Genomic DNA, 13,690 nt, shown 5'->3' on the forward strand with positions numbered 1-13,690 from the left:
AGTCCACTGCACCAATGACATTGGGGAAACCTGTCACACAAAGTAATGAGTATCCTACTATGTGTTAACAGTTGTCCTGTAATTTGTAGATCCTCTTACCTGCAATCCTATAGAACTCCTCTTTGATGTCACAGAGTCTTCTGTGGCCAGGGAAGGAGATGAAGACATCTGCTAATGCTTTGATAGCCAGACACACACTCCTTATTGTGCGGCAAATTGTGGCCTTGTTCAGCTGTTCTGCATCCCCCACTGAGTACAGGAAGGCTCCACTAGCAAAAAGCGCAAGGCCACACAAACCATTTGCTCCACACTCAGTGCATGGCTCCGTGCAGTGCGGTGCTTAATCCTGGGACCCAGTAGTCTGCATAGATACCTGATGCCATCTGCAGAAAACCTGTATCTTTCATATAGATGGTCATCAGGGAAGGCCAGTGGGTCCAACCGGTCCCTGAAGACCCTTTCTCGCCTGAAGGCTCTCCTCAGCACAAGTGCTTCTTCATCCACCACATCTCGCACGAATGGGCATGCCATTGTCAGAGCAGAAAGGAACACACAATTTTGGGCCTTCATATAGGCTAGTGGCCACACCTGGTGCTGGGGGGTGGGCAAAAGAGGGCGATGCCTTATAACGATGACTTGGTTGTACTGATTGCTGGGAAAATAAAAAAACAACCTTAGAAAGATGCCACCGTCCTGTGTGCTCACAATAAGAGCTCATATGTCATGGCTCACTTGACTTTACGAGAATATACCTAATTTTTATTTTGAGCTGTGTCATCTTCTTGGAGCTGGGGGAGGAAAGAAAAATAATGATTAATACATTTGTGTTACAGTTAGCATACAGTGTACATTGAAGGCATATCTCACCTCCCTCTCAAGTTTTTTTATTTCAAGGTCCAGTTTCCTAATTGTCCTCTTTTTATTTCGGACTCCAGTGCAAGATTTTCCATCTTTTTTTCTTCTTGTACTGAATGTCTGTCTGCCAGTTCTATTTGGCGCAAAGGTGGTTGCCATACAACTTTCTGATAGCTTGTGAGCTCTGTGAACACAATACAATTAGCGCAGCTGGAATTTGGCAGGATGTGGTGTCCTTTTATTAATACGCACTATGTTGCCAGGCTGGTTTTCCCACTGTATAGCATCTGGGTCCTGTAAAAGAAATTAGATTTTTTGATTTTGATGAGGACTCCTCACCATTGTAGAGTAAATAGTAGTCACTCTTGCCCATGCACAGAACATGATACCTCATGCCTTCTGGAATCCAGAGAGATGGTCTCCTCCTCATCATCGTCTCCATCATGTGCTGTTGTGCTGCTGCACTGGGGCCTTCACCCTATCACATTTAATCGGATTCATATTGAAGCTAGTAGACAAGACATGCCAGGCCTACAGTATGCCTTTGATGGAGTACTCACTGGATCAGCATCGTCTGGTGCTTGTGCTGGTGGCTCTAACAGGAACACAGTGCTGCCAGGCACTGCAAGGCAATAGGTAAACCAAAGTCAGACAGTCCAAATTGATTCAATATGAATGTGGTTGTATCCCATGTAGAGATGGAAGGACATACCTTGAATGAAGGGGTGGCATCTTGGGAGGAACCTATGCTCCATTCTTTCCCCCAGGGATCCCCTCTAAGACGGGCCTGCCTTTATTTAGCTCCAAGGCCATGTCCTCTGCTGGGGTAAGGTCAGCCTTTGGTGACCCACCACCCGTGCCTTGTCTGTGGGTATTCTTTTTCACTGCACTGCTAAACAGTACAGACAATGTGAGCAGGCACCTTCTGGGTACAATATATGCTTGTGCTTTGTTAAATATTAGTCAGGGACCATACCATTCTGCAGAATGTTCTTTTATTTGATTTTGACCTGCTGCCATGTCCGTTTTGGCCCGTTCATGTTTAATCTACACACACACACACACACACACACAACATAAATTTAATGGAGTCACACTGCAAAAAATTACTTGGTATTTTTTTGTCTTGTTTTCAGTAAAAATATCAAAAAATTTATCATAGCTTTATACAGTGTGATGGAGTTACCATTTACACAATTTCACTCATATCTGCAGTGCATTTCAATTAAAAATGTAACCTTTCATAATTACAGTACAACTGCATTTTTGGAGATGTGAATTAAATATTTGAATTGTAATTGTGATGTTTCAGCGGAGCGGTGAGTGTGTAATTGTGCACTACTTACGCATTCAGGCGGTCTGCAATACTTTGCCACGCTTTTTCTCTTTGCTTTATCACTGTGGCGGTGTTGCCTTTCTTCTTAATTATATCTTTTACCTCCTCGTATGCCTCCATGAGGATTTGTGCTTCCGACCGGGAAAAGTACGCGGCTCTAGTTGCCATGGTAAATCAGTTAATCTGTGATCTGTGGCGGGGTCTATTTGAGTGAGCCGTGAGCGCGCACCTATCCAGGATTGGTTTCACCTGGCTTAATGAATCCGTGTCTGCTCATCCTGGCTTGGTCTTTGTGCAACCAATTAAGCCTGGACGCACATGTTTTGGCTTCATTGAGCTCAGCTGAGTCATTTATCCCGGATGTCTTAATTCTACTTTTGTGCAACAGGCCCCAGGACTGTTTCGGTTTTGCCACGTTTATTGTTTTGTATTATGTTCGTGTTGAGTTTTTAAAAAACATGAACTTCAACCACTCTGCATTTTGGTCCGCCTCTCCTTCCCAGGAGGAAAGCCGTTACAATATTTCCTAGTCAGTAAATATTTAATAATCGTGTAGTTCTAGATACTGTGTGGTTTATTATATTTCTAGTCAGTAAATATTTAATAATTGTGTAGTTCTAGATACTGTGTAGGTTTATTATATTTCCTAGTCAGTAAATATTTAATAATTGTGTAGTTCTAGATACTGTGTAGGTTTATTATATTTCCTAGTCAGTAAATATTTAATAATTGTGTAGTTCTAGATACTGTGTAGGTTTGTTATATTTCCTAGTCAGTAAATATTTAATAATTGTGTAGTTCTAGATACTGTGTGGTTTATTATATTTCCTAGTCAGTAAATATTTAATAATTGTGTAGTTCTAGATACTGTGTGTGTTTATTATTTTGTTGCCCACAGCATTGAGTAATAAGAAACCAGCAGGCATTTTGCCTCCCTTGATAATTTTTTTATTAATTATTAGCCAATCAGCGTTCAGCTGTGATTGGTCCTGGCTAAACAACAACAAAAAAGTGTAAAGGGAAGCCAGTTTGGATTTGGCTTCAGACCAATCACATCACAATCCAAACGTCATAATTTACAGATGAAAATCTTGAATGCATCTCATTGTGTTGTTGTCTAGCTAGCTAAAATTGTCCCTTTCCTATATTAGACATGGATGGAGGGAGTTGGACTTGTTGTTTTTATTCTCTGTACTGGACAATGATTATAACAGAGATTCTGACCCAACCATAAATTCAACCTGCAATGGAGCAGGTTGAGAGCTTCAAGTTCCTTGGTGTCCACATTACCAACAAACTAACATGGTCCAAGCACACCAAGACAGTTGTGAAGAGGGCATGACAAAACCTATTTCCCCTACCTACATGTGACTAATAACATTTGATTTGATTTGAAATTCATACGTTGTGCCCCTGGCCTGAGAGGATGGAGGTTCAACATGTACTGTAGCTAGATATAGTAGACTAATGTTAACTAGCTGGCCTGAGAGGATGGAGGTTCAACATGTACTGTAGCTAGATGTAGTAGGTTAATGTTAACTAGCTGGCCTGAGAGGATGGAGGTTCAACATGTACTGTAGCTAGATGTAGTAGACTAATGTTAACTAGCTGACCTGAGAGGATGGAAGTTCAACATGTACTGTAGCTAGATGTAGTAGGTTAATGTTAACTAGCTGGCCTGACAGGATGGAAGTTCAACATGTACTGAGCTAGATGTAGTAGGCTAATCAACTAGCTGGCCTGAGAGGATGGAAGTTCAACATGTACTGTAGCTAGATGTGGTAGGCTAATGTTAACTAGCTGACCTGAGAGGATGGAAGTTCAACATGTAGCTAGATGTAGTAGGCTAATGTTAACTAGCTGGCCTGAGAGGAGAGAAGTTCAACATGTACTGTAGCTAGATATAGTAGACTAATGTTAACTAGCTGGCCTGAGAGGATGGAAGTTCAACATGTACTGTAGCTAGATGTAGTAGGTTAATGTTAACTAGCTGGCCTGAGAGGATGGAAGTTCAACATGTACTGTAGCTAGATGTAGTAGGTTAATGTTAACTAGCTGACCTGAGAGGAGAGAAGTTCAACATGTACTGTAGCTAGATATAGTAGACTAATGTTAACTAGCTGGCCTGAGAGGATGGAAGTTCAACATGTACTGTAGCTAGATGTAGTAGGTTAATGTTAACTAGCTGGCCTGGGAGGATGGAAGTTCAACATGTACTGTAGCTAGATGTAGTAGGTTAATGTTAACTAGCTGGCCTGGCACATCGTTGCCCATGTCAGGAAGTTATTCCAGCAAGCATTTTATCCAGGTACCTTAGGAGAAAAATAACTAAAATGGTGTCCTGTATGACAGAGTCATAGACGTGTAGGATACATGAAAGAGGAGGATGACTTTGGCGTTTCTCTACAATGGAGGAGTCAACATGTGTTTTCTACTCACTCACACTCACACTCACACACACACACACACACACACGCACACAAACACAGACACACACACACACACACACAAACACAGACACACACACACACACAATAGGAAAGGTATAACGATTGAGTTTACAGCCACATCATATTCAGAAACATTAAATTAACTAAGCAGAGGTGATTAGATGATGTTGAAATGTTGAAGTGTAAATGGTGCTGGAATAGTGAAGGCAGCTCCTGTTGTCTTTGAGACTTGCGGTAACTCTGTGGTTCTAAATCAATAGGTCATGTATCTGTTTGTTACAGGTAATATGTTTTGTGGACTTCACAGGACAGATGTTGCTCTCTGGTTTTGTGATGAAACAAAGGTGTGGTTGAATTTATTCTGCCACTGTGTCTTCTTATAATCTCAGTTTTAGGCTTATATACCAGTCTAGTACATTTTTTTTTTTTTTTTTTTTACCTTTATTTTACTAGGCAAGTCAGTTAAGAACAAATTCTTATTTTCAATGACGGCCTAGGAACAGTGGGTTAACTGCCTGTTCAGGGGCAGAACGACAGATTTGTACCTTGTCAGCTCGGGGATTCGAACTTGCAACCTTTCGATTACTAGTCCAACGCTCTAACCACTAGGCTACCCTGCCGCCCCACATAACTCAACTCTCTCTCAGACCCCTACCAGTCTAGACATAACTCAACTCTCTCCCTGACCCCCACCAGTCTAGTACATAACTCAACTCTCTCTCCAGTCCCCACCAGTCTAGTACATAACTCAACTCTCTCCCTGACCCCCACCAGTCTAGTACATAACTCAACTCTCTCCCAGACCCCCACCAGTCTAGTACATAACTCAACTCTCTCTCTGACCCCCACCAGTCTAGTACATAACTCAACTCTCTCCCTGACCCCCACCAGTCTAGTACATAACTAAACTCTCTCCCCGACCCCCACCAGTCTAGTACATAACTCAACTCTCTCCCTGACCCCCACCAGTCTAGTACATAACTCAACTCTCTCCCTAACCCCCACCAGTCTAGTACATAACTCAACTCTCTCCCTGACCCCCACCAGTCTAGTACATAACTCAACTCTCTCCCTGACCCCCACCAGTCTAGTATATAACTCAACTCTCTCCCTGACCCAAACCTCTCTAGTACATAACTCAACTCTCTCCCTGACCCCCACCAGTCTAGTACATAACTCAACTCTCTCCCTGACCCCCACCAGTCTAGTACATAACTCAACTCTCTCCCTGACCCCCACCAGTCTAGTATATAACTCAACTCTCTCCCTGACCCAAACCTCTCTAGTACATAACTCAACTCTCTCTCCGACCCCCACCAATCTAGTACATAACTCAACTCTCTCCCTGACCTCCACCAGTCTAGTACATAACTCAACTCTCTCCCTGACCCCCACCAGTCTAGTATATAACTCAACTCTCTCCCTGACCCAAACCTCTCTAGTACATAACTCAACTCTCTCTCCGACCCCCACCAATCTAGTACATAACTCAACTCTCTCCCTGACCTCCACCAGTCTAGTACATAACTCAACTCTCTCCCTGACCCCACCAGTCTAGTACATAACTCAACTCTCTCCCCTGACCCCCACCAGTCTAGTACATAACTCAACTCTCTCTCCGACCCCCACCAGTCTAGTACAAAACTCAACTCTCTCCCTGACCCCCACCAGTCTAGTACATAACTCAACTCTCTCCCTGACCCAAACCTGTCTAGTACATAACTCAACTCTCTCTCCAGTCCCCACCAGTCTACTTCACATCTCAACTCTCTCCCCGACCCCCACCAGTCTAGTACATAACTCAACTCTCTCCCTGACGCCCACCAGTCTAGTACATAACTCAACTTTCTCCCTGACCCCCACCAGTCTAGTACATAACTCAACTCTCTCTCCAGTCCCCACCAGTCTAGTTTACAACTCTACTCTCTCTCTGACCCCCACCAGTCTAGTACATAACTCAACTCTCTCCCTGACCCCCACCAGTCTAGTCCATAACTCAACTCTCTCCCTGACCCCCACCAGTCTAGTACATAACTCAACTCTCTAAAAAGTTAGAGGGAACATTGGTGATGGTGTCATGATTCTGACTGTTGTATATTCAGTGTGTCAATGATTGATTGTTTCTGTCACCATGTAAATGAATGAGAGTATATATTATGTATGTATTTAATATTGGTGTAATGTCAGAGTAGGAGAAGGGAGGGGTGTAGATGCTACCCACAAATGGAGCCCAAAAGGGTTCTACCTGGAACTAAAAAGGGTTCTCCTATCGGGACCGCGGAAGAATCCTTCTAGGTTCTAGAGAGCACCTTTTATTCAGAGTGTGGGTGTCACGCCCTGACCTTAGAGAGCCTTGTTTATTCTCTATTTGGTGAGGTCAAGGTGTGACTTGGGTGGGCAAATCTATGTTTCTATTTCTTGTTGGCCTAGTATGGTTCCCAATCAGAGGCAGCTGTTTATCGTTGTCTCTGATTGGGGATCATACTTAGGCAGCCCTTTTTCCCACCTTAGATTGTGGGATCTTGTTTTTGTATAGTTGCTGTGTTGCGCTACAAAACTTTACGTGTCGTTTATCTCTCTTGTTGTACGACTACCACGCTGCACCTTGGTCTAATCCATCTTTCAACAAACGTAACAGAAGATCCCACCACAAACGGACCAAGCAGCGTGGTCAGGAGGAGAGGACACGACAGAAACCCGAGAGGCAGCCCCCCCAAAAAAACTGTGGGGGGGTCAGATGACGTGGGCGTCGGTGCTGAGGGGTGAGTCCGAGACCGAGGAGGAATTCTTGGACCGTTTGAGCGAGGAGTGGTTGGTAGTGGAGAGGGACGAAAGAGTTTGGAGGGGTTGGAGTCTGGACCGTTTGAGCGAGGAGTGGTTGGCAGTGGAGAGGGAGAAAGAGTTGGAGGGGTTGGAGTCTGGACCGTTTGAGCGAGGAGTGGTTGGCAGTGGAGAGGGAGAAAGAGTTGGAGGGGTTGGAGTCTGGACCGTTTGAGCGAGGAGTGGTTGGCAGTGGAGAGGGACGAAAGAGTTTGGAGGGGTTGGAGTCTGGACCGTTTGAGCGAGGAGTGGTTGGCAGTGGAGAGGGAGAAAGAGTTGGAGGGGTCGGAGTCTGGACCGTTTGAGCGAGGAGTGGTTGGTAGTGGAGAGGGAGAAAGAGTTTGGAGGGGTCGGAGTCTGGAGCAAGACAGTCACTTTGAGGAGCGCGTGACCCTTCAGGCACCATGCTTTGCGGTTTCACGTGCTGTGTCTCCGGTGCGCCTTTACAGTCCAGTGCGTCCTGTGCCAGTGATGATCCATGGCACGAAGCCTCCAGTGATGATCCATGGCACGAAGCCTCCAGTGATGATCCATGGCCCGGAGCCTCCAGTGATGATCCATGGCACGAAGCCTCCAGTGATGATCCATGGCACGAAGCCTCCAGTGATGATCCATGGCCCGGAGCCTCCAGTGATGATCCATGGCACGAAGCCTCCAGTGACGATCCATTGTACAAAGCCTCCAGTGACGATCCATGGCCCGAAGCCTCCAGAGACGATCCAAGGTCCGGAGCCTCCAGAGACGATCCAAGGTCCGGAGCCTCCAGCGACGGTCTGCAGTCCAGAGCCTCCAGCGGGGGTTCCCAGTCCAGAGCCTCCTGCGAGGTTTCCAGGTCCGGAGCCTCCAGCGACGATCCACAGTCCGGAGCCTCCAGCGACGGTCCCCAGTCCGGAGCCTCCAGTGATGATCCATGGCACGAAGCCTCCAGTGATGATCCATGGCACGAAGCCTCCAGTGATGAGCCATGGCCCGAAGCCTCCAGTGATGATCCATGGCCCGGAGCCTCCAGTGATGATCCATGGCACGAAGCCTCCAGTGATGATCCATGGCACGAAGCCTCCAGTGATGAGCCATGGCCCGAAGCCTCCAGTGATGATCCATGGCCCGGAGCCTCCAGTGATGATCCATGGCACGAAGCCTCCAGTGATGATCCATGGCCCGGAGCCTCCAGTGATGATCCATGGCACGAAGCCTCCAGTGATGATCCATGGCACGAAGCCTCCAGTGATGAGCCATGGCACGAAGCCTCCAGTGATGATCCATGGCCCGGAGCCTCCAGTGATGATCCATGGCACGAAGCCTCCAGTGATGATCCATGGCCCGGAGCCTCCAGTGATGATCCATGGCCCGAAGCCTCCAGCGACGATCCACAGTCCGGAGCCTCCAGCGACGGTCCCCAGTCCGGAGCCTCCAGCGACGGTCCCCAGTCCAGAGCCTCCAGCGACGGTCTCCAGTCCGGAGCCTCCAGCGAAGGTCCCCAGTCCAGAGCCTGCAGCGACGGTCCCCAGTCCGCAGCCTCCAGAGACAGTTCCGGAGTCCGTGACGACGATCTACGGTCCGGAGTCCGCGACGACGATCTACGGTCCAGAGTCCGCGACGACGATCTACGGTCCGGAGTCCGCGACGACGATCTACGGTCCGGAGTGCTCGACGACGATCTACGGTCCGGAGTCCCTGACGATGATCCCCGCACCGGAGCCTCCACTGAAATGAGATGCCCACCCGACCCTCCCCTATAGGTTCAGGTTTGCGGCCGGAGTCCGCACCTTTGGGAGGGGGAGGGGGGGGGGGGTACTGTCACGCCCTGACCTTAGAGAGCCTTGTTTATTCTCTATTGGATTAGGCCAGGGTGTGACTAGGGTGGGTACTCTAGTTTTTGTATATCTATGTTTCAATTTTTTTGTTGGCCTAGTATGGATCCCAATCAGAGGCAGCTGTTTATCGTTGTCTCTGATTGGGGATCATACTTAGGCAGCCCTTTTTCCCACCTTAGATTGTGGGATCTTGTTTTTGTATAGTTGCTGTGTTGCGCTACAAAACTTTACGTGTTGTTTATCTCTCTTGTTTTTTGGTGATCATTTAATAAATGTATGATGTACGACTACAACGCTGCACCTTGGTCTAATCCATCTTTCAACGAACGTAACAGTAGAACTATATTGCTGTAGTGGTTCTTTGGTTTTCTGTGAAACAAAATGGTTCATTGGTTCTGGTAAGTTAAAAGATAATCAGAAATACTATGAAACATCCCCAAGACAATAATGAAATTGACAAAATCATAAATGTTATGAAATAAAACTAAACTTGTTGATCAAGTGTAGCAATTTGAATTGAAATGACAGTAAATCAACATTGTAGATGATAAAATATTTGAATTAAAGTTTAACATTTAGTGGTTGTGATAAAGTGCATTCAGAAAGTATTCAGACCTCTTGACTTTTACCACATTTTGATATGTTACAGCCTTATTACAAAATGGATTAAATTAGTTTTATTCCTCAATCTACACACTACACCCCATAATGACATCACAATACCCCATAATGACATCACAGTACCCCATAATGACATCACAATACACCATAATGACATCACTATACCCCATCATGACATCACAGTACCCCGTAATGACATCACAATACCCCATAATGACATCACAGTACCCCATAATGACATCACAATACACCATAATGACATCACTATACCCCATAATGACATCACAATACCTCATAATGACATCACTATACCGCATAATGACATCACAGTACCCCATAATCAAAATCAAATCAAGTCAAATTTATTTATATAGCCCTTCTTACATCAGCTGAGTGCTGTACACTTTACCCCATAATGACATAAATTTACCTCATAATGATATCACTATTCCCCATAATGGCATCACAATACCCCAAAATGACATCACAATACCGCATAATCACATCACTATACCCCATAATAACAAACCAAAAACAGGTTTTTAGAAATGTTTGCAAATTTATAAAAAAATAAACAACTGAAATATTTTACATTATTCATGCCAGGTTTCCTCCAGATGTGACGCTTATCATTCAGGCGGATCTTGTTTCTGATGGTCTGAGAGTCTTTAGGTGCCTTGTGGCACCTTTTGGCAAACTCCAAGCGGGCTGTCATGTTCCTTTTACTGAGGAGTGGCTTCCGTCTGGCCATTCTACCATAACGGCCTGATTTGTGGAGTTCTGCAGAGATTGTTGTCCTTCTGGAAGTTTCTCTCATCTCCACAGAGGAACACTGGAGCTCTGTCAGGGTGACCATCGGGTTCTTGGTCACCTCCCTGACCAAGGCCCTTCTTCCCCGATTACTCAGTTTGGCCGGAAGGCCAGCTCCAGGTAAGATTCTTGAAGGCAGAGTTACAAAGAAAAAGCCATATCTCAGACTGGCCAATAGAAATAAAAGATTAAGATGGGCAAAAGAACACAGACACTGGACAGAGGAACTCTGCCTAGAAGGCCACCATCCCAGAGTCGCCTCTTCACTGTTTACGTTGAGACTGGTGTTTTGCGGGTACTATTAAATGAAGTTGCCATTTGAGAGACTTGTGAGGCGTCTGTTTCTCAAACTAGGCTCTCTACTGTACATGTCCTCTTGCTCAGTTGTGCACCGGGACCTCCCACTCCTCTTTCTGTTCTGGTTAGAGCCAGTTTGCGCTGTTCTGTGAATGGAATAGTACACAGCGTTGTACGAGATCTTCAGTTTCTTGGCAATTTCTCACATGGAAGAGCCTTCATTTCTCAGAACAAGAATAGTCTGATGAGTTTCAGAAAAAAGTTATTTGTTTCTGGCCATTTTGAGCCTGTAATCGAACGCACAAATGCTGATTCTCCAGATACTCAACTAGTCTAAAGAAGGCCAGTTTTATTGCTTCTTGTTTTCTAAGTGTTTTCTAATGATCAATTAGCCTTTTAAAATGATAAACTTGGATTAGCTAACACAACGTGCCATTGGAACACAGGAGTGATGGTTGCTGATAATGTGCCTCTGAACACCTGTGTAGATATTCCATAAAAAATCTACTGTTTCCAGCTACAATAGTCATTTACAACATTAACAATGTCTACACTGCACTTCTGATCAAATTGATGTTATTTTAATGGACAACAAATGTGCTTATCTTTCAAAAACAAGGACATTTCTAAGTGACCCCAAACTTTTGAACAATAGGGTTTTTCTGTTTTTTATTTCTAATAAATTAGCAAGCATTTCTAAATACCTGTTTTTTCTGTGTCATTATGGGGTATTGTGATGTCATTATGGGGTATTGTGATGTCATTATGGGGTATTGTGATATCATTATGGGGTATTGTGATGTCATTAGGGGGTATTGTGATGTCATTATGGGGTATTGTGATGTCATTATGGGGTATAGTGATGTCATTATGGGGTATTGTGATGTCATTATGGGGTATTGTGATGTCATTATGGGGTATTGTGATGTCATTATGGGGTATTGTGATGTCATTATGGGGTATTGTGATGTCATTATGGGGTATTGTGTGTAGATTGATGAAGATGTTTAAAATTTAGAATAAAGCTGTAACTTAACAACATGTGAAAAAGACGAGGGGTCTGAATACTTTCCTAATGCACCAATATGTACATGAAGGCCGGGTGAAGTGACTAGACATCAGGATAGATAATAATAAGGTATTTGAGGTAGATATGTACATGAAGGCAGGGTAAAGTGACTAGACATCAGGATAGATAATAATAAGGTATTTGAGGTAGATATGTACATGAAGGCAGGGTAAAGTGACTAGACATCAGGATAGATAATAATAAGGTATTTGAGGTAGATATGTACATGAAGGCCGGGTGAAGTGACTAGACATCAGGATAGATAATAATAAGGTATTTGAGGTAGATATGCACATGACGAACAGAGCAGAAGAAGCATATGATGAGTGTAAAAGTGTGTGTGTGCAAGTAGAAAACACATGTTGCCTCACCCTACTTGTGGAGAAACACCAATGCCATCCTCCATCAATGTAGTGTGAGGAGAGAGGGAGAGGAGAGCGAGAGGGTAGGGGGAGGGGGAGAACAGGGGCAGAGAGGGGGGAGAAGATGAGAGGGGCAGAATAGGAGAACAGAGGGGGAGAATAGGAGGGGGAGGAGAGAGGGGGAGAAGATGAGAAGAGAGGGTAGAAGAGAGGGGGAGAATAGGAGGGGAGAAGAGGAGAGTTGGAAAAGAGGAGATGGTGAGAAGAGAGGAGGGGGAGAAGAGGAGAGAGGGAGGGGAGGAGAGGGGGAGAAGAGGAGAGGGGGAGGAGAGGAGAAGAGAGGGGGAGAAGAGGAGAGGGGGAGAAGAGGAGAAGAGAGGGAAGAAGAGGAGAAGAGGAGAAGAGGAGAAGAGAGGGGAAGAAGAGGAGAAGAGAAGAGGGGCAGAAGAGAAGAGGGGCAGAAGAGGAGAAGAGAGGGGAAGAAGAGGAGAAGAGAGGGGCAGAAGATAAGAGGGGCAGAAGAGGAGAAGAGAGGGGAAGAAGAGGTGAAGAGAAGAGCGGCAGAAGAGGAGAAGAGAAGAGGGGCAGAAGAGGAGAAGAGAAGAGGGGCAGAAGAGGAGAAGAGAAGAGGGGCAGAAGAGGAGAAGAGAAGAGGGGCAGAAGAGGAGAAGAGAAGAGGGGCAAAAGAGGAGAAGAGAGGGGAAGAAGAGGAGAAGAGAAGAGGGGCAGAAGAGGAGAAGAGAGGGGAAGAAGAGGAGAAGGGGAGAAGAGGAAATTGTGAGAAGAGGCGAGGGCAGAAGAGAAGAGAGGCAGAAGAGGAGAGTGGAGGAGAGGTGGAGAAGATGAGAGGGGGAGAAGAGGAGAGGGTGTGAAGAGAAGGAGAGGGAGAGAAGAGGAGACGACAGGGGGAGAAGAGGAGACGGGGAGAATAGGGAGGAGAAGAGGATAAGAGAGAAGAGAAGATGAGGTGGAGAAGAGACAAGAAGAGGAGAGAGGCAGATGAGGAGAGGGGGTAGCAGCTGACATTGGGGAGAGGAGAAGGGGGAGGAGCAGAGATGGGGTAGGAGAAGGGGGAGGAGAGGATGAGAAGAGAGGGGGAGAAGAGGAGAAGAAATGGGGAGGAGATTAGAAGAGGAGAGGAAAGTGGAGAGGAAGGGAGTGGAGAGGAGAGTGAAGAGGAGGAGGAAAGGGGAGGAAAGTGGAGGAGAGAAGAGGAGAGGGAGGGGGAGAAGAGGATAAGAGAGGGGGAGAAGAGG

General features: G+C 45.7%; 1 long non-coding RNA gene and 1 pseudogene across 1 annotated transcript; one reads left to right on the top strand and one right to left on the bottom strand.

Annotated features, from left to right (window-relative positions):
• LOC135570224 (CD5 antigen-like) overlaps positions 1 to 13,690 on the top strand; it is an 85,990-nt pseudogene that overhangs the window by 45,040 nt on the left and 27,260 nt on the right.
• LOC135570226 (uncharacterized) lies at positions 1,008 to 1,479 on the bottom strand. Its single transcript, XR_010463461.1, has 3 exons — positions 1,416 to 1,479; positions 1,245 to 1,333; positions 1,008 to 1,149 (listed from the first exon to the last, which is right to left on the bottom strand). It is a non-coding gene; the product is annotated as an uncharacterized LOC135570226 (long non-coding RNA).

This window comes from Oncorhynchus nerka, unplaced genomic scaffold (genome assembly GCF_034236695.1).
Source record: "Oncorhynchus nerka isolate Pitt River unplaced genomic scaffold, Oner_Uvic_2.0 unplaced_scaffold_1017, whole genome shotgun sequence".
Classification (NCBI taxonomy): Eukaryota; Metazoa; Chordata; class Actinopteri; order Salmoniformes; family Salmonidae; genus Oncorhynchus; species Oncorhynchus nerka.